General features: G+C 36.8%; 1 long non-coding RNA gene across 1 annotated transcript in view; it reads left to right on the plus strand.

Moving 5' to 3' along the window:
* LOC141543153 (uncharacterized) overlaps positions 1–26,657 on the plus strand; it is a 53,239-nt gene that overhangs the window by 11,163 nt on the left and 15,419 nt on the right. The window contains exons 2-3 of the long non-coding RNA XR_012482355.1: positions 18,184–18,212; positions 18,449–18,528. This is a non-coding gene — a long non-coding RNA (uncharacterized LOC141543153). The remainder of the gene's footprint in view (positions 1–18,183; positions 18,213–18,448; positions 18,529–26,657) is intronic.

Raw genomic sequence — 26,657 nt, forward strand, 5'->3', positions numbered from 1 at the left:
TATTGAAAGAAAAGTGGAAAAAGAAAATCTTTGAAATAAATAACAAGTATCAAGCAAAACAAATTTCCACATTGGTCATATCCAAAAACATAATCTCATTCTGGACCCTGAGACCATCACCTTCCTCATTAACAATCTTTGAGATTGTAGCTGATTTTTGCATTAATCAATGTTCTTAAGTCTTCCAAAGTTGTCTTTATAATTGTGTTTTTATCATGTATGTTCTTCCCAGGCTTTAAATTTATCTCTTTCAACATTACTTATGGTACAATAGTATTCCATTTCACCCTCTACCATCATTTGTTCAGCCATTCTTCAACTGATTAGGTATCCAAGCAAATGGATAAAGAGCTATCCCCGACAGGATGATAAGAATTCAAATTTTGCCTCCGATAGATACTGGTTGTATGACCTTCAGCATATTACTTAATATTTTTGTTACTGTCTCGAACAACTCTCAAAAATTATTATTTGGATTGGTAGTTATCTATTATTGGCTACACCAATGGAACCTTAGGGTTTTTTGGTTTATTTATTATTGCTTAAAGCACAGACATTGGCTGTGTGTCCATACTATATAGATTTCACCTGATAGCTCATAAAAACTTGGAAATGACTCTGACTTTCTGTAGACTAGGCAGGTCCTATGAAACCTTCAGATAAAGCAGAAAGAAATTAACTTTGGTCCCTGAGAATGAGGCAGGTGAAATTGCCCTTTTACTTCTCCACATTAGGTAGAACCCTGAGTTCAAGTACTGCCTTTTGATACTATGGACAAGTCACTTGATCCATCAGCCACTCTCTAAAAGTTTTAGAGTCAGCAAAGATGCTTTTTGACACCTTATATTTAGTAAAATTTATGTTTAATAAATGCTCATTGAATAGAACCTTATTCCTATTTCTCTATATATCTTCAATGATAAAAAGCCTAGAAGCCACTAGATTACAGAAGACTTCTAGGCTTCAAGCTGCAACACGTAATAGCTAGCAATTGTAATGTGCTTTTATCTCACCTGAATCTTACAACAACCCTGTGAGGTAAGTGCTACTGTTTCTCCCTATTTTACAGATTGGAAAATGGAGTTGAAGTGTCTTGTTTAGGGTCACATAGCTAGTGAGTTTCTGAGGCAACATTCAAACTCAAGCTCTTCCTCACCTCAATGACCAGAAAAAGGTTCATGCAGGAATAATAGAGTCATCTCAAAGGATGTCAAAAGCTAAATCAGAGGGAAAAACTATGGAAGGATGGAGACAAAGGCTGGTATCTCCTATGATACTATAAGCTATAGCAGAGTGGACAGAGAAAGAAAGGACTTTGAGATTTCATCTCTCTCCTTTCAAATTTTACTCCCAAACTTTGCTTCTATGCCTTGACCTCTTTACCTAGTGAGTTTATGCCTGACTTTGGATAGTGCCATGAGACCATTAATTCAATTCTAGCCTCCAATACTCAGTACAATGAAAAGACAATGGACGTGGGTTCAAATCCTACTTCTGATTTTTATTGTCACTGTGTGACCTCTGCCTCAGTTTCCTCATCTGTAAAATGATAAAATTGAATTAGCTGGCTCCTAATGTCCCTTTCAGTTTTAAATCTATTAATTTATATAATCTGTAAAGCACCACCCATGACACTTTACATCCCAGGGCCTCCATTTTCTCGTTGATAAAATTAGGGTCTTGATTAGATGACCTCTCTGGATTCTCTCTAAAAGTGAGTCAGTCACATTTGGGAAAAAAACATTGTCTTTTAGGTTCTCAAAGGCATCCCTCCAATCTGGGGTCTTTAGTTTCTCATTGGTAAAATTAGGGTCTGAATTAAATGACCTCTCCAGATTCTCTCTAAAAGTGAGTCAGTCACATTTGGGAAAAACACTGTCTTTCAGGTTCTCATAGAGACAATGGGAATGGATGGAAAGCATAGAGAAACGGAAAGAACATTAGCTATGGTCCTAGAAGACCTGAATCTGAGGCTCTGACGTTTACCAGCTGTTTGGGATTTGGGAAATTTACTTAGTTTCTCTGAATCTCAGTTGCTTTATCAATTAAGCAAAAATAAATAATGCTTGTACATGGAATCATGTATAATCTATAATTACAGAAGCTTTAGAAATGGGAGTTTTTAGGTAAAGGAGAAGAAAAGCTTTATTTGATTCAGCATTTAAAAAAAGATCTACTGGTATAGAATCTCTCTCTACTTTAGGTCCCATAGTCCAGGCAAATATTACACAATTAATATCTGTTTCTCGATTGTTGTTGTTCAGTTATTTCTTGAGTTATGTCCCACTTTTTGAGACTTCCATTTTTGAGTTTTCATGGCAAAGATACCTGAATGTTTGCTATTTCCTTCTCTAGCTCATTTTACAGATGAGGAAACTGAGGCAGAGGTAAGTGACTTGCCCAAGGTCACACAGCTGCTCTGACCTGATTTGGTCTCATGCCGAGTCTTCCTGACCAAGGCCAGTGTTTTATGCACTATGGCACCACTTAGCTGCCTGTTGATCAACTATACACATTTCAAAATGGACCCTCCTTTACTACAGATCTCCTCTGATGCCTTATTGTAATATCTGAGTGACCTGTGTCCAAAACAGAACAAGCTTTGGGTAGGTCCTACCAATGAAAAAAGCTATGAATGTGGGTCCAGTGGTGAACTCTGTGTCTGTGTCCACTGTCCAAAGAGCAATTTGACCAAATTCAGAGACGCACGATAATAGAGGGCCTGAAGGTGGATGATTTTGAGACTGAATATTCCTGAGTCTCACCATCTATCCACTGCTATATTCTTAATACTTTGGGGTCTTTCATCCTCCCTGCATCTGAACTTCCTTTTGCTTTTTGTTTGTTTTTTTTTATTATTTATTTATTATTTATTTTATTTTATTTTATTTTAATTTTTACAAAAATTTTATGCATAGGTAATTTTCCAGTATTAACAATTGCAAAACCTTTTGTTCCAACTTTTCCCCTCCTTCCCCCCTCTCCCTCCCCCAGATGGCAGGTTGACCAATACATGTTAAATATGTTAAAGTTTAAGTTAAATACAATATAAGTATACATGTCCAAACAGTTATTTTGCGGTACAAAAAGAATTGGACTTTGAAACAATGTACAGTTAGCCTGTGAAGGAAATCCAAAATGCAGGCAGACAAAAATAGAGGGATTGGGAATTCTATGTAGTGGTTCATACTCATCTCCCAGAGTTCTTTCGCTGAGTGTAGCTGGTTCAGTTCATTACTGCTCTATTGGAACTGATTTGGTTCATCTCATTGTTGAAGACGACCTCATCCATCATTCGATCATCATATAGTATTGTTGTTGAAGTATATAATGATCTCCTGGTCCTGCTCATTTCACTCAGCATCAGTTCATGTAAGTCTCTCCAAGCCTTTCTGAAATCATCCAGTTGGTCATTTCTGACAGAACAATAATATTCCATAATATTCACATACTATAATTTATTCAGCCATTCTCCTGCTGATGGGCATCCACTCAGTTTCCAGTTTCTGGCCACTACAAAGAGGGCTGCCACTTTTGTTTGTTTTTTAACACTTGTTTCTCCCCAGTTAGAGTATAACTTTCCTGAGAGTAGGAAAGTTATTTTTTGCCTTTCTTTGTATCACTTAATAACATTTTGTAACACTCAATAAATGCTTGTTGGCTAGTTAACTGACCAAATCTAACCTCAGATGCTCACCGGCTTTATGATTCTAGGCAAGTCATTTAAATTCACTCAGTCACAGTTTCTTCATGGATAAGATGAGGATGTTGGGACTGGTTGTTTTTCAGCTCTAAATTTTATCAAAGAGCAAGCTGAGGCTCAGAAGTAAGCTGTTTTCCCAGAATTACACAAATAGCAAGTAGCAGAGCTAAGATTTGAAACCAGGTCCTCCAGAGCCAGGATTCATTTCATTCTTTATACTGTACACCTTAGGTTCTTAATAGACGTTTGTTGAAATCGGTAAAATCGATTCCTTTTTATTTAATCCGATCACATCCAGCCAGAGTTCCCCACACAAAGGAACAATTTGGGGTGCATGTTTGGGGGAATTCTAAACGGTTCAGAGCTTGCATATAGCAGTCATTTAATAAATGTTCGTCGAATTAAAATGAACCCGAAAGCCTGACTCCCAGAGTGCATAAAGAGAAAGCTTTTTCTTCCCGCATAAGGCTCTTGGATGAAGTCCCATCACATTGACAAATAGGGCATCGCATTTTAGCTTGTAATTATCATTAATTTCATCACTGTGTTGAAACGACTATCATACTGTTACATATTTAATTATTGGTTTCATTTGGAAAGGGTTTAAAATGCAAGATTGGGGAATGAAGTGGTTTGGAAGGCTCCTTGATTATGCACAAGTTTAAAGAGCCCAGCCTTATTCTATTGCAGGTTGCCTCCAACAGTCTGCCAATACACAAGATGCTTTGTAAAATGTGTCCCCATCTCTTCTGTAGAGCCATTCTTGATTTAGCACGTCCCATCAGAGGGATTCGGTTTGTAGGATGAGTCCTGGGGTGCTGAAGCCTTCTTTCTGTTTATTCTCTTTGTTATCTTCCATGGGGATGAAAATGCATATTTCTGCATTTCAAGAAATCCTTTTCTTTGAAAAAGGGTGTCAGGGTACCACAGGTGTAAGGAAACTCCCTAGACCCTCAAACCCAGTTGTTAGAAAGCTGTGTGTCCTATTCATTTTCATTCAATTCATATATTTTTTTTTATTTTGTCCTGGAAGCCACCCCCATCCCTCTTTTAAAGAAAATCCATTCACTATTTTTTTAAAAAGAAAATTTATACAAATTCAATGTGTGTGTGTGGGTTTTGGGTGGGCTGTGGAAATTGATTTACGAGTCATCCACTTTTCTCTTTTCTTGCCATCTCTCGCTTGAGTGGTTTGTAGGCCCTGGCCCTTTCTTTCACTCAAGGAGAATAAGGTTGTCTATGGAGGAGGTCAGCATTTCAAATTGGCAAGGTTCAACTTCACAAATGACATAGAACTGACAAGAAAAGAGAGAGGTTTGGAGGTCATGGACTGCATGGGTCTCGCTTAGGATTTCTGCTTTGTGATGGGTCCGGGCACCAAAATGAATTAAATAACCGACTTAAGGACTATTGAGAGACGACTGAATGCAAATCAAAGATAAGGAGAAGTTTTCTTTCCTAAAAGGGGAATGATTTTTTTTTTCTTTCCTCTCTCCAGTCCATATCTACACAGGCAAGGTCTGCATGTTAAACATGATTTAGCTGGCATTATGCTCCATGGCCTTTCATCAGGTTTCTGCAGCGATTGCCTATCTTGGCCTATGATTAATGATCTGCTGTGCAATTTGGAGACCATAATGACTCGACAATCCACACACAAACTATACAGTCACATTCCTTTTACAGATTTGCCAAGCTGTTACCAAGGGGCCCCGAGTCTGAGCCGGATTGCTGGAGAGATAGCAGTGCATTTCGGCAAATGCCGTTCCCGGCCCTTATCTTGCCCAGAAGTCTGATGGGCAGCGGGCTTATTTACAAAATCCCAAGCCCAGATTTTCCTGGCTCTTTATTTCAGCCTGATTATTTAAAAAAAGAAAACACCTCAGATTATTTTTTTAAGAGAAAGAAAAGATTTTGGTACATGGTCTCTGAGCGATTGTGCGGACAAAATACTTTGTTTCCCAATTTTAAATTGAGTTCATTGAGACCTAATGCTATTGATGAGACACAAAAGGAGAGAATGATTTTTCGAAAGGGAGGGGAAAAAATTGCTGGCATAAAGAAAAGTGGGAGCCCTTCAGGGGATGTTTTTGACTGTGGATTTGAATTCATTTAGAAAAATGTACCTGTGTGCTTTAGTGGAAAAGCTTCAGCTTACAGGACAAGAGACTGGGGCTGGGAGCAAGTCCCTTCCCTGCTGTGGGCCTCAGTATCTGGCTTTGTAAAATGAAGAAATCAAATGGGGTGATCTCTAAATTGCCTTCCAGATAAAAAAAAATGCATTCTTCTTTGATTAGGCTGCCGTGTTCTTTGGTATTAGCCCCAAAGCCAACATGGCTGCAGACTTTTCCAGGAAAGATTAATATAAAGATTTCTATTAATAGTCAACTATAGCGTTTCCAAGTGACCTTTGATTTCTGTTTTAATTTCTAAGAAAGAATTGTCTGGGTTGGATTTTTAAAGATAAGATGAAAGTCAAGAGGTTTCCAAAAAAGCATTGCAACCCTGTGACCTATAAATCAATTCTGGACCATTTGGACAATTAACAGATGGATGCTTTGGCTGGAATTCCAAACACTGGACAATGCCATTTGCATGTCTTTTTTTCACCCTTTGTGTTAAACTATTTTAAAGCCAAGGTCGCAGCATGGCAGAACCTCTGTAGTCTACAGAGGAACACAAAGGTGAAAGAAATTTTATCTTATGTGAACTTGGGTTAAAATCGGTTTGGTTCATTTGGATTTAGCAGTTAAGTGCTAGCATAAGGTAAGACAAACCATAAGTTAGGAAAGCAATCTGTGAATGTGTCTGTCTCTCTGTTTCTCTGTCTCTGTCTGTTTCTCTGTATGTGTGTCTGTCTCTGTCTCTCTCTTTCTTTCTTTGTCTCTGTTTCTCTCTGTGTCTCTATCTCCCTGCTTCTGTCTCTGCTTCTCTCTGTGTGTGACTTTGTGTGTTTCTATCTGTCTTTCTCTGTCTCTGAGTTTCTTTATGTGTGTGTCTCTGTCTCTATCTCTCTTTGTTTCTCTCTCTCTGTCTCTCAGTGTATGTCTCTCTCTGTCTTTCTGTGTATGTCTCTATCTCTGTCTCTCTATTTGTCTCTCTGTGCTGTCTCTCTCTTTCTCTCTTTTTTTCTCTCTCTTTGTCTGTCTGTCTCTGTCTCTCTGCCTGTCTATGCTTCTCTCTCACTGCTTCTCAGTGTGTGACAGTGTCTCTCTGTTTCTGTCTTTTTTTTTCTCTCTGTATCTCTCTATATATCTCTGTCTGTCTCTGTTTTTCTTTCTCTTTCAGTCTCTCTTTCCTCTTCCCTCATTTCTTCCTTTCCCCCTTTCTCTTTCTATTACACCTTCTTCCTTTTCTCTTGTCTTTTCTCTCTTTTCTGATATTTATAGATATTTTTTTCTGATATTGTGACTGGGTAAGTCACTTAACCTCTCAGTGTCCCTGGCAACTTTTTACTACTCAGAGAAAGCAATGATCTGCATGGGTAAAGGAAGTTTTTTATAGAGAGCTTCTTATCCAGTGAAGTTTTGGGTCCTATCCAAACAAACAAACAAACAAACTCCATTGAAGCAGCCAAGTCTCTCTTCCTAGAGCTCAGGATTGGTTCAGAGAAATTCAGATTGGAATCCTGCCTCTGACATTTATCTCCCAGCTGTGTGACCCTTGACAAATTATTTAATCACCCTCAGTCCCCACTTATTCACTTGTAACATAGGCACAAAAATATCTGGGACACTGATTTCTCAGGGTTCATTGAGGGAAAAAAATCTCATAAGATATTATGAATTTTTTAAAAAGCTGATTAAGATTGACAATACATAAAAAGGTGAATAGAAACTTTTAAATAATAAAGAAGGTATTTTCCCCAAATTGGATAGCATTTATTTTATTATGTTCAAAACCTAGAATGTTTTGCTTTATTTTTGTTATACTTTTGGGTAGGCTTTTTTGTATGATATTAAAAATCATTTTGGGGCTTCTCATTTTTCTTTCCTATGAGGTTGCTTATCATTATTTCATTATTATTTATAGATCATTATTGATAGAAATAAATTTTCTAACTCCCACCCAACCACATGCTTCCCAAATTGTTTTCCATGCCTGCTTCTGGACTTTCTCTGTCTTATAAATGCCTGTTCCAAAATGTGCTTCTTAGAACTGGAGACATCAGGATCAGAGAGAGAATTATCAGGGACATTGTTGCTGATCCAGTCTAACCCTATCATTTTACTGAGAGGTTAAGTGACTTACCCAAGATCATTCTGCTAGTAATGTCCAAAGCTGGATGTGAACCCAATTCTCTGACTCCATATTCACTGCTCTTTCTACTGCTTCATTTTTACCAGGGTAGGCTACCATGGTGGGACTCGCACTATTAATAAGAGTTCTATTATAATACCATAGCTTCCTTGCTTCAAATCTGACCCCTTCTCTAAAGTGCTACTAAATTGATATTCCTAAAGGAATGATATCATGACCAAATTACTCCTATTCTGATATTTTTACCAATAATGAGTTATGAAAGCCAATGAAATAATGGTAGGCAATTTCACAGGTAAGAAAAATAAAAAGTCCCCCAAAAGCCCCAATATGATTTTTTAAAATCATACCAAAAAAAAAAAAAAAAACCGAATTCAAAGCTCCCTATTATCTCTAAAGTGAAATACACATTTCCACTGTTTGGCATTTAAAGTCTTTGAAACTTCATTCCAATTTACTTTTCCAAAATTATTATAACATTTATCCTCTGAACTAGAGTCAGTCAGGCTGAGTTTCTTGATATTCCCAACACACAAAAGTCTACCTTTTTCTTCTGTTTTATACAAGTTGTTCCCCCCAGTGACTGGGATATTCTCCCTTTACCTCTACTTCTTAGAAATCTTTTAAAGCTAAATTGTTTAAGGATCAGGAAATGCCATTGGTTCTTGAGAAATTTGTGGAAAATGATCATGATGGGGACAAAGAAAAAGAGGAAGGAAGGTAGGAAGGAAGGAAGGAAGGAAGGAAAGGAAAGGAAAGGAAAGGAAAGGAAAGGAAAGGAAAGGAAAGGAAAGGAAAGGAAAGGAAAGGAAAGGAAAGGAAAGGAAAGGAAAGGAAAGGAAAGGAAAGGAAAGGAAAGGAAAGGAAAGGAAAGGAAAGGAAAGGAAAGGAAAGGAAGGAGGGAAGGACAGAGAAAAAAGAAAGAAAGAAAGAGAGAAAGAGAGAAAGAGAGAAAGAGAGAAAGAAAGAAAGAAAGAAAGAGAAAGAGAGAAAGAAAGAGAAAGAGAGAAAGAAAGAGAAAGAGAGAAAGGAAGAAAGAAAGAAAGAAAGGAAGAAAGAGAAAGAAAAAAAGGAAAGGAAAGGAGGGAAAGAAAAAAGGAGGGAGGGAAGGACAGAGAAAAAAGAAAGAGAGAAAGAAAGGAAGAAAGAAAGGAAGAAAGAAAGGAAGAGAGGAAGAGAGGGAGGGAAGGGGAGGAAGGGAGGGAAGGAGAGAGAGAGGGAGAGGAAGGAAGGGAGGGAGGGAGGGAGGGAGGGGGAGGAAGGAAAGGAGGGAGGAAGGGAAAGAAATAAGGAAGGAAGGAAAAAGAAGGAAAGAAAAAGAAGAGCATTAATAAAATTTTAAATAATAGCTTTTTATTTTCCAAATACATGCAAAGATATTTTTCAATATTCACCCTTGCAAAACCTTGTGTTCGAAGTTCTTGCCCCTCTCTCTTTCCCCCACTTCCTCCCCTAGACACCAAGTAATCCAATACATATAAACATTTGCCATCCCTTTATACCTATTTCCACATTTATCATACTGCACAAGAAAATCAGCTCAAGAAAGAAAAAAAATTATAAAGAAAAAAAAGCAAACAAACAACAAAAAAGCAAAAATACTATGTTGTGATCCACACTCAGTCCCCACAGTCCTCTCTCTGGGTGCAGAAGGCTCTCTCCATCACAAGTCTATTGGAATTGGCCTGAATCACTTCATTCTTGAAAAGAGACATATCCATCACTATTGATCATCACACAATTTTGTTGTTGCTCTGTACAATGTTCTCTTGGTTCTGCTCACTTCACTCAGCATCAGTTCATATAAATCTCTCCAGGCTCCTCTGAAACCACCTTGTTGATTGTTTCTTACAGAACAATAATATTCCATAACATTCTTATACCATAACTTATTCAACCATTCCCCAACAGATGGGCTTCCACTCAATTTCCTTGCCACTATAAAAAGAGCTGCCACAAACATTTTTGGACATATGGCTCCTTTCTCCCTATTTATGATCTCTTTGGGATACAGGTCCAATAGAACCACTGCTGGATCAAAGGGTTTGCATAATTTGATAGCTCTTTGGACATAGTTCCAAATTGTTCTCCAGAATGGTTGGATCTGTTCACAACTCCACTAACAATGTATTGGTGTTCCAGTTTTCCCACATACCTTCCAACATTTATCATTATTTTTCCTGTCATCTTAGTCAATTTGAGATGTGCATAGTGGCACCTCAGAGTTGTCTTAATTTGCATTTCTTTAATCAATAGCGATTTAGAGTGTTTTTAATGAAATTTTTAATATGCAAAAGAGAACAGAAGATCAGAGGAGGAATATCAACAAAGTAGGGCAGTTTGGATACTATTCTGTTCAATTTCATAGAAACCTAAAATAAACCATATGTAACCAAGTTGACAATTTCATTTCTAGACGTTTTTGGTTTTTTTAATAAAAATAAATAAATAAATAAATAAACCTTAGCTGGTGCATTGCCTCCTACAGAAGACCTTTTCTGATACTCTCAGCTGCTAGTCCTTCTTCCTCAATTTAATTTGAATTTCTTTGGTTTTATATTAACTTCCATTTGGGGGAAAAGCACAGATCAGTCATATAAGACCCTCTTTCACTTAGGAGAATATATAACACAGTATAAAGCACCAATTTTCTAGCAAGGAAACCTCGTGTATAAGTCCTACTTTTGTCCTACACACTAGCCATGTGACTTTGGACAAGTCATTTAAAATCTCAGTTCTTTTAGATACCTCTCTAAGAGTATAAGTTTGAGAGAGAGTGCTGATCTATATTGATAGAATGAGCTTCCTCATCCTGGAATTAGACCTCTTATTTAGAAAAACATCACATGGGGCAGCTAGGTGGCGCAGTGGATAGAGCACCAGCCCTGAATTCAGGAGGACCAGAGTTCAAATTTGGTCTCAGACACTTAACACTTCCTAACTGTGTGACCCTGGGCAAGTCACTTAATCCCAGCCTTGGGGGAAAAAAAAAGAAAAAGAAAAACATCACATTTATGTTTTGTAATTACTTATATATATATATATATATATATATAATATAATACAATATAAATAATATAACAACAGTAAATAACAATATACAATACCATAATAAGCAATACAATATACCAGAATATAATGTATAATATAAAGTGTTATATAATGGGATATGATATATGCTATGATACAATTTGATATATGATATGATATGAAACAATACAATATACTATAATGTTTCCCCCAATAGAACACAAGGACCACAGGGGAAGAGATTTTGCCATTTTTGTCTTTATATCATCAGTATCAACACATTATCAAGCACACAGAAGATGTTTGACAAATGATTGTTGATTTGAGGCAACATATAATACTAAGACAATATTTCACCATTACATCTATTTAACAATCTTTCTCTTGAATATTTATGGAAATATCATATTTGTTCTCATGTTTGGCAAGGGACAGAGGCTGGATTTGGAAGGAAAGAGTTTCACATCCCAGCTCTGACACTTACCACTGAGGTACCTTTGGGCAAATTTTTTGGATGAATTTCTGTAAATGAATTTTTTCATTTATCAAATGAAAGGGTAAAATAAGATGGCTTCTGAGGTGCCTTACAGGTCTGGACCAATGATGCAAAATTGTTTTTCTTTCATTTTCAGAGAGAAAAATGGTAGTTTGAGCAAATTTGATATTCTTTATCTGAGTCACTTTTGATGCAGAAATAAAAAAGCTGCGTTTAAAAACTAATCAAAAAAGGCAGTTTGAGGGCACGAGACAGACGACAAGATGGAGCAGACAACTAGAACAGATAGAGCTATCTCATGTGTCTGACAGGCAACATACTCTTCGATGACTTTCTACATACTCCTTTGCTTCAGATGATCAGCCAGCACCTTCATTACATTTCTTAGGGAATCACATTAATGTTGGCATTGATTTAAACTGGTATGGACAGCTACCTGGAAAGAAGGTTAGAAGGCAGAATCATTGTCTCTCTTCTCCATGTACACCTTGACTATCTTGCCAACCTCAATATATTGGAGGAACCAGAGACAAGGGCTCTCCATTGGTCATGGCCAAGGCAGGAATGATAGGTGTCCTTGGCTTTCTGGGTCTGCTGCTAGAAACCAAGTCATCCTCCCATGTATTGTCTGACTAGTGACAGAGTGAAAAGGATGGAGAGGATATGGTCCATTTGTCTCAACACAAAGCAAGGTTTGACATCAGTTGTCAATTTCAGAGATGCCAAGAGGTTTCAGTCCAATGTACTGTAGCCAGATGATGATGATCTCCTGTGTTCAACCTAGCTCCAATATGCTGATTGATTCATCATACAAGGTCAGAGTAACACTGAACTAAAACCACTAAAACACAGTGGTTCCCAAACTTCTGTTTTCACTATCTTTATACTATTAAAATTATTGAGTTTTTGTTTATGTGGGTTATATTTAAATATATTTAATGATAAATACAAACTAATAATGAATTTGTAGACCCTCTTAAAGGATTTCAGAGCCCCCCCCCGGGATTCTTTGAACCACACTTTGAAAACCACTGATCTAAGGAACTGTGATCCCCTTGAGTCTGATGTGTTAGAGAAAGACCTATGAGGAAGGATTTGCCCAGAAATGCTGAAGATAACACTGGGTTTGATTTAAAGGTTAAAGGGTCCTTAGCGTTCACATCTCCTCTCGTTTTATAAGTAAGGAAACTAAGGCAGGCAGAGAGTTAGTGACTTGCCCAGGATCATACAAAGATGATCACAGGATCATAGATCTACACTTGGAAAGTACCTCAAAGATCACTCAATTCAATGTTCATTTTACAAATGAGAAAATTGAGACCCAGAGATATGAAATGAATTAAAGTCGCATAATGATAGAGGCAAGATTCAAACCTAAGCCCCCTGCCACTAAATCCAGGGCTCTTTCTTGATCAGGCTCGTGTCAAAAAACAGAAACAAAAACATCTCTTTTTTAATAATAGCTTTTTAATTTTCAAAATATATACAAAGATAAGTTTTCAACAAAACTTGTAAAACCTCATGGTCCAAATTTTTCTCCCTCCCTTCCCTCTCCTCCCTCCCATAGACAGCAAGTAATCCAATATAGGTTAAATATGTTCAACCTTCTAAACATATTTTCACATTTATCATGCTGCACAAGAAAAATCAGATCAAAAAGGAAAAAAAGAAAAGAAAAAGGAAAAAAGTGAGAAAGAAGAAAAGCAAGCAAACAACAAAAAGGTGAAAATACTCTGTTGTGATCCACATTCAGTCCCCACAGTTTTCTCTCTGGATGCAGATGGCTCTCTCCATCACAAGTCTATTGGAACTGACCCGAATCATCTCGTTGAAAAGAACCACATCCATCAGAGTTGATTACCACATAACCTTGTTAAAAACATCTCTTTTCTTAGGGTCCAGGGAACTCTTTCTCTCAGTGATGTCAACAGTTGCCAAGGATACAATTCTTTATTTCTATGCAGATAATGCTCAGACTTACATATAGTCTTAGCATCTCTCCTAAATACTCCCCATCCCTCTGAGTTGAGCATCTGACACAGAGTCCCATAGACATCTCAAACTCCAAACATCTAGAATTGACATGATGATCTCCCTTAATCCCTCGCCTCCTTAAAATTTCCCTCTTCTCTATGTGTCTGAACAAAACTATAAACTTCTCTGTTTATCTTATCAAGTATTTTACAACATGACTCCAATCCATTTTTTTCCCAGCATTCTTTTACAATGTTCCTCTTCCTGTGATTTATGGACAAGCTAAATTGATTGCCTCTGTTCTTCACATAAAACACTTCCATTTCCTATCTCCATGCTTGATCTCTGACAGTGTCCCACAACTGGAATGCTCTCGCTCATCTTAGAATGAATCCCTCTCCTTCATGACTCAGCTCAAATACTACTTTCTACATGAAACTACTACCCTCCCATATTACCTTATATGTATTCTTTACATGTTTAGCCCATCTATAATTTCTTCTTAATTTCCTTGTATTTAACTACCATGTGTTTATTGACATTCATTCTCTTCCTATTTATTGTGTCAAGGCAGGAGTGATGGAGAGCTGACCTTGGAGCCAGGAAGGTGGGTTCAGTTCCACCTCAGTCTGTGTAATTCCAAACCCCACAGTGCTTTAAGTAACTCTCTAAGACTACAAATTTTAGAGAAAATGGCCCTGGTTTCAGATTTGTTGTGGGACCCTAGTTATGTGACCATAGGCAAGTCAGTTAACTACTGTTTGACTCAGTTTCCCCATCTGGAAATAGGGAAATAATAACATCTACCTCCCAGGATTGTTTTGAAGATCAAATGAAATAATATTTTAAAAGTTCTTTGCAAGCCTTAAATCACTATATAAATGTTAAGTCCTATTTTTATTATATCACAACACCTAATCTTATTTAAATGTATTCTGTACATCTTTCGCTCTGTATATGTATGTTTACAAGGTATGGGAATACTTCATTTCATTTCCCTTTGCAGATAATGGATTTTTAAAAATAAATGGAAGGTTTATGGTAACTTTATTAATGACTAATAATTAATAAAGCCAACTGATAACCCTATAATGACCTCTAGGTTTTCTTTCTTTCTTTTTTTTTTTTTACAACTTAATTTCAATTATACCTCATATATAATAATCTCTCTCTTGTCATACTATTGGTTGTTCCTTTTGCCTAGGGAACTCCTTTCTAATCTTCACTTTTTAAACTCCCTAGTTTCCAGAAAGGCTCATTTCAAGCACCACCTACATGAAGCCTCCCTTGACCCCACAAACTGACACATACTGGCTATATTACCCTGGATCACCTAATTTTTAAGCATTCTAGTTTTTTTTTTCCCCTCCTTCCCCCCCACTCCCTCCCCTAGATGGAAGGTAGTACAATACATGTTAAACATGTTAAAATATATGTTAAATCAAATACATGTATACATATTTATACAGTTATATTGCTGCATAAGAAAAATAGAATCAAGAAAGAAAGAAAAACCTGAGAAGGAAAAACAAAATGCAAGCAAACATCAACAGAAAGCGTGAAAATGCTATGTTGTGGTCCATGCTCAGTTCCCACAGGCCTCTCTGGATATAGATGGCTCTCTTCATCACTGAAAAATTGAAACTGGCTTGAATCATCTCATTGTTGAAGTAAGCCCTGTCCATCAGAATTGATTATCATATAATCTTATTGTTGCCTTGTATAATGATCTCCTGGTTCTGCTCATTTAACTCAGCATCAGTTCCTGTAAGCCTCTGCAGGTCTCTCTGAAATCATCCTGATAATTGCTTCTTACAGAACAATAATACTCCATAACATTGATATACCATAATTAATTCATCCATTCTCCAATTGATGAGCATCCATTCAGTTTCCAGTTTTTAGCCATTACAAAAAGAGCTGCCACAAATATTTTTGCACATGTAGGTCCCTTTCCCTTCTTTAAGATCTCTTTGGGATATAAGCCCAGTAGAAACACTGTTGGGTCAAAGGGTATGCACAGTTTGATAACTTTTTGAGCATAGTTCCAAATTGCTCTCCAGAATAGTCGGATCCATTCACAATTCCACCAACTATGCATCAGTGTCCCAGTTTTCCCACATCCCCTCCAACATCCCGCATTATCTTTTTCTGTCATTTTAGCCAATCTGACCAGTGTGTAGTGGTATTTGAGTTGTCTTAATTTGCATTTCTCTGATCAATAGTGATTTAGAGCGCCTTTTCACATTATTAGAAGTGGTTTTAATTTCATCTGAAAATTGTCTGTTCATATCCTTTGACCATTTATCAATTGAAGAATGGTTTGAATTCTTATAAATTTGTGTTAATTCTCTATATATTTTAGAAATGGGTCTCTAGGTTTTCAACTAAAAGCAAGAGTCAATTAATGCAACAAACTTTACTGTTGTCTTATTTTGAGAATTTGCCACAGACACCCTAGCTTTCAGCATCCTGATCAGTTAGCAACCATCAACACTGAAACAAGACATTCTACCAATAAAAATACTATGACTTATTGAACATTTAGATGATGGTTAGCATTTTTTAGAAATAAAGTATTTTTAATTAAGGTATATACATTGTTTTCTTTGAAATGATACTACTTCACACATAATAGACTACAGTATAGTTTAAATACAACTGAACAACCAAAAAAAGTCATGTGACTCACTTTATTGCAATATTCATTTTATTTCTGTATTCTGGAACTGAGCCCACAACATCTCCAAAGTATAACTATAGAATCTAAGTTTCTTGACAGTAAAGATTATTTTATTCTTTGTACTTCTTTTCCCAACTCCTAGCCCAGAACCAGAAACATAGCATTTGGTGAAATTGGATCGACTGTCCTACCATTTTTCCTATTCAGCCATGTTCACCATCTCTTCTTTGACTCTTCCTCTTGTTGACCCATTAGATATGAACCCAAACAATTGCTAAATTTTGTCTATTCTAATTTCCCACACTACCTTACAACCATTCTTGTCTCCTTTCACACAGCTACATGCCCTCTCCCAACCTGAGTCCCTCTGCTTCATAGAAAGGGACCCCTCACATAACCATATCCCTCCCCATCATAGAATGTTAGAGGAGAAAGGGACCTTCAAGAGAATGACATTCAACCCCACCCCCCCTTTTTTTTTCAAACAAAGAAACTTAGAAAGGAAACAATTTATTGAAGTCACACAGCAAGGCAGTAACAGAAGTGGATAATTTCTATAGAATTAGGACACCCCAAAGATCAGGGATTTTGATCTTCACTTATTATGGGGGAGACTGAAGCTCAAAAAGGGGAGATGATTTGCTTTGAGTTCCACAGCAAGCAGGAGATGGATCTGGGACTCCTCCACCCCATATCTTCTGATTCCTCAGCCAGTGTTCTTTCTGTCAGGGCATACTGCTTGGCACATCCCTGAAAAGTCTGACTTCCTACCCCAACCTCATCTCTAACACCCCCTCCCCTTGACTACAACTCCATTGTGAATTTCTAAAATTAGAATCACTCTTCTGGAATGAAACATAGCATCTCCTGGAGTCCCTGTTGGCAAAACTTCAAGGACTATAGAAATGCAATGCTGAGGTGAGGGCAGGGGGAGGGCTCAGTGTCACACATTAAGCTATTAGCATCCATTAACACCTTATCACCATTAACACCTGGTCCTAGTCATTTGGTGGTTATTTGCATGGCAGCAATTTAGCTGGACCCTGAGGGAGTGAGGTACATTTTGATGGTGACTACAGAAAGAATGGAGCACAACTTGAGAGGACAAGCAGTCTATGTGAGCATATTTGGGGGCTTTAAATGGGAAATATAAAGACAGTGATACTTATATACTACTTTAAACTTTGTTTAGTCATTTTTCAGTCACCTCCAACTCTTTGCGACCCCCCTGAGAGTTTTCTTGGCAAAGATTCCATGGTGGTTTGTCATTTTCTTCTCCAGCTACTTTATAGATGAGGAAATGGAGGCAAATAGGGTTAAAAAGAAAATATAAACATATATACATCTATACAGATGTATATCTATATCTATATATATATATATATAGATATAGATATAGATATAGATATAAAATATAAAATAAAATAGAATTGCCTAGGGTCAAACAGCTGTGTGACAGCAAACATAGTGTCTGAGGGCAGACTGAATTTATGAAGCTGAATCTTCCTGATCAAGGCCCAGCTAGATAGTCCAGTGGGTAGAACACTGGCCTTGGTCAGGAAGACTTATCTTCGCAAATACAGTTATTTACTCTTTCAGGTTACAGAATTATTTGAAAACTTCAGGTGTTTCTGTCAGGAGGCAAGCATGGCATAGAAAATGGAGGGCTGAGCTTGGAGGCAGAAAAAATCTAAACTGAAAGCTCTCAGTCACTGATTCTGTGGTTTTGTGACCCTAAACAAGGTATTTATATATGTGGACTGTCTCATCACTGTGAGGCTCATTTGAGCTAAAGGAGGAAAAGAAAGAATTTTGTAACCCTAGAATAACACTTTAATTGAGAGGTAGCTACTGCTTTCATTATTGCATTGGAAAGACTAGTAATGACATCATGATACTGAAATCAATTTGTGCTGCATCTGATTGTGGCTGATAAGATCATTATGAGTTTGGAAGGTTCTATCACGAGTCTCACTCAAATAGTCCTTCCATTTGGATGGAAATGTCTCTAACTTTGTGCATCTCACTTTTCTTTAGAGCTACCGATTTTGAGCTATGGGCACATTGTAAGTATATAATAAATGTTCTCTCTGTCTCTCTCTGTGTTTCTGTATCTGTGTCTGTGCCTGTGTCTGTGTCTCTCTGTCTCTCTGTTTCTGTTTCTCTCTGGCTCTCCATTACATGGAAAACAAATTTACTGTGTGCTTAATAAAGTTTATCATTCATTTGCTTATTCTTTCAACAACTCTATGTTTGTCTGTCTGTCTGTCTCTATCATCTGTCTGTCTTCCTATCCATTTAGTCCAATCCCTTCATTCTGGAGTTGAAGAAATGGAGCCCCACAGAGGCTGTGAGTAGCCTAAGATCATGAAAGTTACAGAGGTAAGACTTGATCCCAAGACCTCTGATTCTAATTCAACCCTCTTGCCAACATTCTATGCTTTTCCTCATTTGTGGTTCAAATAAGATATAGAAAGCTTTTGAAAATCTTAAATGATATCTGTGATAGCTATTCCTATAGATTGTAAACTGCTCAAGTGTAGAGATTAATTTATTTTATGTCATCTTTCTATCCTATCTACCTATATAATTTGTTGTATGTTGTAGCTTCTAAATAAATGGTTATTGAAAAAATAAGCAAATAAATGATAAAGCATTTATGAAGCACATAGTTAACTGTGTTCCATGCCATATACTAAGTGCCAGTCATACAAATGAATAAATGAAAAAAATTATTAAGCACTTAATAGGTACCAGGAATCCATCTAATCATAGGAGATACAGATGAATAAATATAGCAATTAACATTTTATTAAGCACTTACTATGTGCCAGAAAATGTGGTAAGTGATGGGCATGCAAATGAATGAGTGAAAAAACTGAAAGAATATTTATTCACTATTATGCCAAGTGCTGGAGGGTGCAAATGGAATTGATAATAGGAAGAGAAGGTGACCAATTAGGGTAATATTGTGTGGTACTGGAGAGAAAATGAATTTGGGGTCAGAAGCATCCAAATACAGCTTCAGATACTGGCTAGATGACTCTTTACTTCATTAGGCTATCATTTCCTGAAAAGATAGACTTAAACAGTTCCAAACCTGTGATCCTGTAAAGAAGAAGGTATTGAAGAGTTTGACCAGTATCTAGGTGGCAGAAATGTGAAATGTCTAGCAGAAATTTGTGAAATGGGGAGAAACTGTTTCTTTTCTTTAGCATTTCTTTAGCATCATCTAATTGAATCACTCAAAAGTGAGATGACATCATTGGCAATGAAGTCTTAGAGCACAAACAATTGACCAGTTGACTGGTATCCACTCAGAATAAGAAGCTGAAGCAATGATAGTAATTGCAGAGAGGCATTTTCACAATTAGAATTAACCCAACATTCATTGGTCTGATCTGAAGTTAGAGTTCCCTGGATATTTTCATGGGGAGGTTGGAGGTTCCAAGTAGCTACTATAGCTATTTGTTTAAGGATGTTGTTCTTTTTCAGATGTTGCATGGACTAGCTAGACAAGAACCAAGCTCCTTTTCATTTCAGACACTCCCTGAGTGAGTCCATGATAAACTTCTCATCAGAGGAAGGCAACCTTAGGATTCCAAAGCCAACTATTCTTCAGGGAAGGAGTAGATGATATAATGAGTCCATCAATAGAGAGGACAGACGAACTATATGAAGGCAACTTAAAATGGCACGGGTTTCTAGGGACACCCATAGGTGTCAAAATGATAAGCTTAGTGGTTGGTAATCAGAAATGATGCCAAAAACAGCTGGGTCAAGTCTCAGAAACTTAGTATTTTTAACAAAGACTTTGTTTTAAAAATATGTCTCAATGATGAAATAATTAACTGAATGGTAGCACTTCAAGAGACTTTTTAGCTTATTTATTCCAATACCTTCACTTTGTTAATTAGAGGTGGAAGATCTAGTTTGGAGTAAAAATACTTGGAGAAGCCACGAAATGCAGGAACAGATATAATAAAAGAAGAAATAAACTTGTTCTTGGTCCCAGAGGGAAGATCCAAGAAGAGTAGACAGAAGTTGGAAAGGAAGAAATTTCAGCTTAATGGATCATAAGATTTTTGATTCAGAGTTGGAAAGGACCTCAGAGACCATTAAGCCCAGAACCCCTCATTTAGGATGAGGCAAAGTGAAATGGCTCCTTTCCAAGGTAGTGGATTTCCTTTGAGTGGAAATCTTCAAAAAAAAAGGCTGGATGATAACTTATCAGGTGTGGTTTCTGAAGACTCACCAATTGTGATTAATAATATATAATATATATATAATGAATGGAATACATTGTTCATACAATGTATGGAAAAAATATAGGTTAAGCAATTTTTAAGCAACACCTACACATATAAATAGCATTTGTTTTAGAAATATCATCTTTTTATCCTTTTTTTTAAACTTTAATCCAAATCTTAAAAAAGAAACATCATCTTTCTGAAAAAGATGGACATATTTATGCGTATATGTATGTGTATATATACATGTATGTATCTAACATTTAATACATGTGTGTGTGAAATATAGAGGGTCAAATGATCTCATTTTGGAAAATTAAGTGACTGATAGTTGTGTCTATCTTAGGGTGCTGTGCAAGTGAACAAGGTACTAGCTACTCCCTCTTTCTGGCTCCCACCCTTGAAGACAGGCCATTGTTTTTTAGCTTCTACTTTTAGATTCCTTTCCATCATGACTGGTTTCCAGTCTCTTGGCTCTTCCTTTTGGGGAAAGGGTTTTCCTTTCAAACCTGCCACCAAGTGTCTTAAAAAAAAAAAAACATTTTCTATAGGCTCTCTTTCCATTTCTCTACCAAAAATGCCAAGGCAAAGTCCAACAATTACTAAAAAACAAATCTTTCCTTCTTTCTTTATTTTATCCTTATTACTACTCCCTCCACTAACACTAATAATACACACAGACAAACTAGTAATTTATCTCAGAGAAACTTTGAAAAAGAAAACAAAACCAGCAAGAAAGAGGAATAAGAAAACTAGTTCATTTCTCTCCAAAAAAAGAGAGAGGTAAAGAATGACAAAATAGGGACTTGTTAATTCTGTTGTCAGCTGCATGAATAGCTTCAGCTTTTACATTAGTATCGTGTGATTTTTGGGTCACCAGGATGTGATCTTTCATTTAAAGTCCAAGGTATATCTCCCCCACCTTAAAATTTCTTTAGGATGGAGGTGACTAATTCTATATAGATTAAAATGGCAGCATACCTAGGTTCCCAGTGTTTTCACTCCCCTCTCTCATAGGATTATTTTAGTCCCCCTCTGTCTAATCTCATTCCTTTCACAGGACTTTGCCTCTCACCCTTAGGATGAGACAGAAGTCAATCTGTTAGTTATAAGGTTATAGCTCTACATGGGCTAAAGTGGATGAATACTGGGGAACTTCTATTCTTTAGAATACTAGCCCCCATTATTCTGTATCCATCTATCTATTTATCTATATCTGATTATATATTTATATATATTCTTATATATATCTGCATTTTATATATTTATATATATATGTGTGTATGTATATATATAAATATATATATGTGTGTATGTGTATATATATATATATACATATATATATATATATAATCTGCTTAAACTTGTGATTTCATCTGGATAGGACACCCCCAGAATAGAAATTCCTCAGCAAACGTCTATAACTCAAAGTGTTAAAGAATTCCCTGGGGCACTGAGAAATTAAGAGGCTGACTACAGGGTCAAACAACCAGCTTGTGTCATAGGCAGGGCTTCTGGTGTCTGTCTTCCTCATTTTCAGTCTTCCTTTCTCTGTGCCCTTCTATATGTATGTGTACATGTATATGTTTATGTGTGTATATGTATCCATGTAAACATATATCTACATGAAAAGCATATATTTATATTCATTCATTTCCTTGTTAAACACATACACATATGCTTATACACACATATACACTTACATGCATAGAGAGTAACTATGAATACTTTATAACTTCAAAGATCTAAAAGTTCATCAATCCATATTGTAATCTCTTTCATGACCTTTGAGAGATTCTCTAGACTAAATGAATAAATAAATCAATGAATAAATAGATTGACAGAAAGAAGAAAGAAAGAAGGAAAGAAGGAAAGAAAGAAGGAAGGAAAGTAGTAGATAGATGGCTAGCTATATAAATGGATCATCTTGTGGTCAACTTTGTGATAGTCTTTATAAATCAAGCTAAATTGAACATACCTACCCATCACCAAATGCATTTTTATTTTATATCTCCCCTCTGTATCTCTGCCTGTTTGCTCTCTCTGTTCTGTCCTTTTCTCTCTTCATTCTCCCCTCCTTTTTTTCTTTTTCTGACACAGTTCCACTCTTACTCTTTATTTCCTTCTTTTTTGTCTCTGCTCTGTGCATTAAAAATGTTTAAATGGCCTTTTGGGGGGCATCACTATTTTTAATTCCCCTGTCATCCCTCACTCTCCTTTGTTCCCAATTAAAAACTAAAGAAGGAAAAACCCAAAATAACGAATACAGTAAACAGACAACGGATATCCACACAAACTATCCAAAACTGCCTTTTTCGGATCCTTGAGTCCATCACCTAGACTGACTGATACTGCCTCCTTTCCCTATTCCCTAACTTCCTCGATTATTTTTAGAAATCTTTGTTTGATCCTTCTTTGCTTTCTCTTATCTTATGTACACGTATTATGTCTCCGACCTGGGTCAAAAGGTCCTTGAAATAGGTATAGGCAGCGTACGTACTCCATTGTTGTCCTCATGGTTGACCAATGAATTGACCAGATTTCTTAAATTTTTCCAAGCTCTTGTTCTTTATATTTTTTTGTCTAATAGTTTTCCTACTTTCATTTACTTTACTTTGCATCAATTCATAAAACCTAGGATTTTCTGAAATTGTCCTTTCCATTACTTCTAGCATAATAATATTCCATTTCGGCCTGGAGAAGGATAAGAGCTGGAGGAGATTCAGAGCCAGGATTCAAGAAGAAAGACTCTGCATTGCATCAGGCTTGACGGGGCTCTCTGCAGGAAGGGAAGTCACTTCTAAGGACAAGAGTTAACAGCAACTGCCTGGAGACAACGGTTCACTACAGGAAGAAGAATCTGTCTGAGAGATTTGAGTAGACACAGCAGATCTCTTCCCAGAGAGCGATCCAGCAGCTTCTGGAGACGACAGCTCGATACATTTGGCCTTCCCCTCAGATTCCATTGCTTTTTTTTTCTTTTTTCCACCCTTTTTTAGCTTTTAATATTTCTTTCAGATTCAAGAAGCTTGTTTGAATTATAGTTCTTCTCTCCCTGGGATTACTTTTGCTTTCCTATCCCTAACCCATTGAGTTTGATAGATTTCCAAACCATACTAACTGTGTGTGTGTGTGTGTGTGTGTGTGTGTGTGTGTGTGTGTGTGTGTGTCTAAGGGTATGTTATACATATACATTTTACCCTTTTTGCTTGGTTCAGACAACAATGAGGTTCATCTGATACCTGCTTCCATCATATATATATATATATATATATATATATATATATATATATATATATATATACATTTACTCTTTATGTATCCCAATTACAAGTAATAGAAATATCTATTCTACTTTTCTTCCCTTCTAACTTAGTGTTCTCTAGTTGGCCTAACTTTTTCACTCTTCAAAACTTCAGAATAGAATTAATTTACCCACAATGCCCTCTGTTTTTCTTATTTAACACTGAAACTGAAGAAAACTTTTTCTGCTTTAAAATGTTATGAACCTATCATCATACAGCTCTTTCTAATTGCTCAAACCAATTTACTTTTCTAGATTTCTCTTGATTTGTGTTTCTTTTTTAAAGTTCCTAGAATCTTCCACTGCAGGGATCTTTCAATAAAGAGAACATGGAACTTATACATACATAGATTATGCAAAGAAATAGAATGTAAGGTCCTTGGAAGCAGGGGCAGTGTTATCTTTTCTTTGCACACTTGGAATTGCTACAGAATCTTGCACAGAGTAGGTGTTATCAGACATACATTGTAAAGAACATCGGGTCTAGAATCAGAGGACCTGAATTTAAATCTCATCTCTGATTCTTCCAAACATTGTGACATGTAAATCACTTAGTCTCCCTCAACTTGTTTTTTCTCGTCTATAAAATGAAAGGTTTGAACTAGATGACCTCTGAGGTATCTCCCAGCCTGAAGTCTATGATACTTTGAAATATTTGTTGAAATGAACCACTTTCAGCATCCTATGATTTGCAACTTTCATTGCTCACTGTTCAACTACAACTATGTAAAAACATGTGTGCTCACCTTTGTGTAACATCTCCTGCATCAGATGGTGTTCCCAGCAAGCTTCCCTCCCTGGGTAAGGTTGTCTGGGCTCCAGTGGGCTGCCTGAGAAGCTGCAGGCCTTCTGACATGCTGCTTATTAGCCCTGAACGAGCCAGTACAATGTCTGACCTGCAGAGGCTCTGCCATTCTGCATTTGTTCCAAGTCATCACATGTGCTGGGTCCCTATTACAGGCTGGCTGGAGTTACTGAGTGAAAGGCAAAGTGTCTCTCAAAGAATTCCCTTCTGCTCTTTTTTTCAGGTGCCCATTCTGCAGTCCATGTTTAATAGGCCTTTAAGACATTTGTATGGCTTTCGACCAGCACTGAAAGGGGGAGTAAAGAGAGACTAAACAGTGTCAGACCCCAGTGATTGCTCATTTGGAAATTAACCCTGCCATCCTCCATCTCAGTCATTTGTTTCTCTCCATTCCTCCATTCCTTATTCTCTGTGTCCCACACATGCATTCATTCCCCATTTGCATCTTAGGATCTTGTTCCCCTCATTGGTAATGCCTCTAAGACCACTATTTTAAATATATATATTCTTCCTCCCCTCTCTAACCAATTCCCACTTATCAGTTCTCCTACCTACTCCCATTTCCAAATCCTACAACCATGAATCAAAACCAAATCAAATCTGCCATTGTTCCTGGATAGGGTGTGCCAATTCTACTTCCCTACAATTCATCCAAAATGCCTGTAATTTTCAGAACTAAATAAAGCTCCTTTCCCTACTTGCCACTCACTCTTTTAGTTTTGTTTCCATCCTACAAGTTGAAAACTGAAGAATATTCCTTCAAGTTTCCTTCCTGCCCTCACTTTCTTGTAATGGAACAGATTTTTGTGCTATCTGAATACTCAGGGATCATAAAACTCACATCTATGATCTTTATTCCTTCTTTCCCAAACATCAAAACAGTTTGCACTGGACAGCTCCATAGAGAGGATCAAATGTTCACTAAGGTAAAAATGAGAGGGAAAAACAATCAATGACTTCAGGCAGAGGACATGAGTTCAAGTCCTACTTATGAAGTCTATTAAACTTCCCAGGGCTTGATTTGTTTTTTATGTAAGGTAAGGAGGTTCACTCAATGGTGTCTAAGGTCCCTTCTCGATCTAAGTCTAAGGTCGTGTGATAATAACTTCAGTTTCTTCACTTGTAAAAACGAAAGGCCTACGTATGGCCTCTGAGGCCCTTCCCAGTTCTATGTCTAGAACCCTAAAAATCATTTTTACCATTGCTAATATGGGGGAGTTTGGAATTTAAGGTTTCTTAATAATGGATCTTGCCATCCACCTATTTCATAAATGGATGTAGCTACAGACCACAGCTTTCAAGAGAAAGAATGCTGGATTGGGAAACAAGGCTTCTATCAGTTTCTCTACCAGCCATCTATATGACCTTGAACAATTCAGGATACCTCTAGAATGTCTTTATTCTTCATTTGTAGAAATGAGGATTTTGGATTATGATAATATAATATATTCTTCTAACGTTCTAGGATCCTTATGTTTTTAAAGCATTTGTTTTCCCCAATGGTGGTGGCGGGGAATGGTTCATGGACCTCTTTGGCATCCTATTCAAACCTATGGATCCTTTTCAATAATATTTATAAATGCATGAAATAAGCATATGTTATAAAGGAAAACATTTCTATTGATTTACAATTTACATAATTTACAATTATATATACATATATAGATTATCTATTTATCCCTATGGTACCATACATGCAAATGTATGAAACCTCAAGCTCTTCCCTTGGGATAGATGTGTAAAACAAAACAGAATGAACAAAACAAAGAACCAGACTCTCAGCTGTTTTGTTTTTGTTGTTTGTTTTTTGATATTACTGTTTTCCTAAATCAGTTGTTAAATTTCTTGTAGACTTTAACCAGAGAAGAACTACACAGGAGAGTACAACAAATATTAAGTGGTTTTCGTAAAACATGGATCTGATCAGATCACTACCATATTCAATAAACCTTTTTGGTTCTGTGTTACCTTCAGGGACAAGTACAAATGCTGAGAAGATGGCTCCTATCCTCCTTTCCTTATTTTGAGTTACTCTTTTCCAGGCACTCTGTGCTTGGGTAAATTGGCTTCTTCACAGCTCCTTCTTCAAATACAAAGCCCTATGGATTTGCACTGAATGTTTCCATTCCTGGATTGTCCTTGCTTTTCCATT

This window comes from Sminthopsis crassicaudata, chromosome 5 (assembly GCF_048593235.1).
Source record: "Sminthopsis crassicaudata isolate SCR6 chromosome 5, ASM4859323v1, whole genome shotgun sequence".
Taxonomy (NCBI): domain Eukaryota; kingdom Metazoa; phylum Chordata; class Mammalia; order Dasyuromorphia; family Dasyuridae; genus Sminthopsis; species Sminthopsis crassicaudata.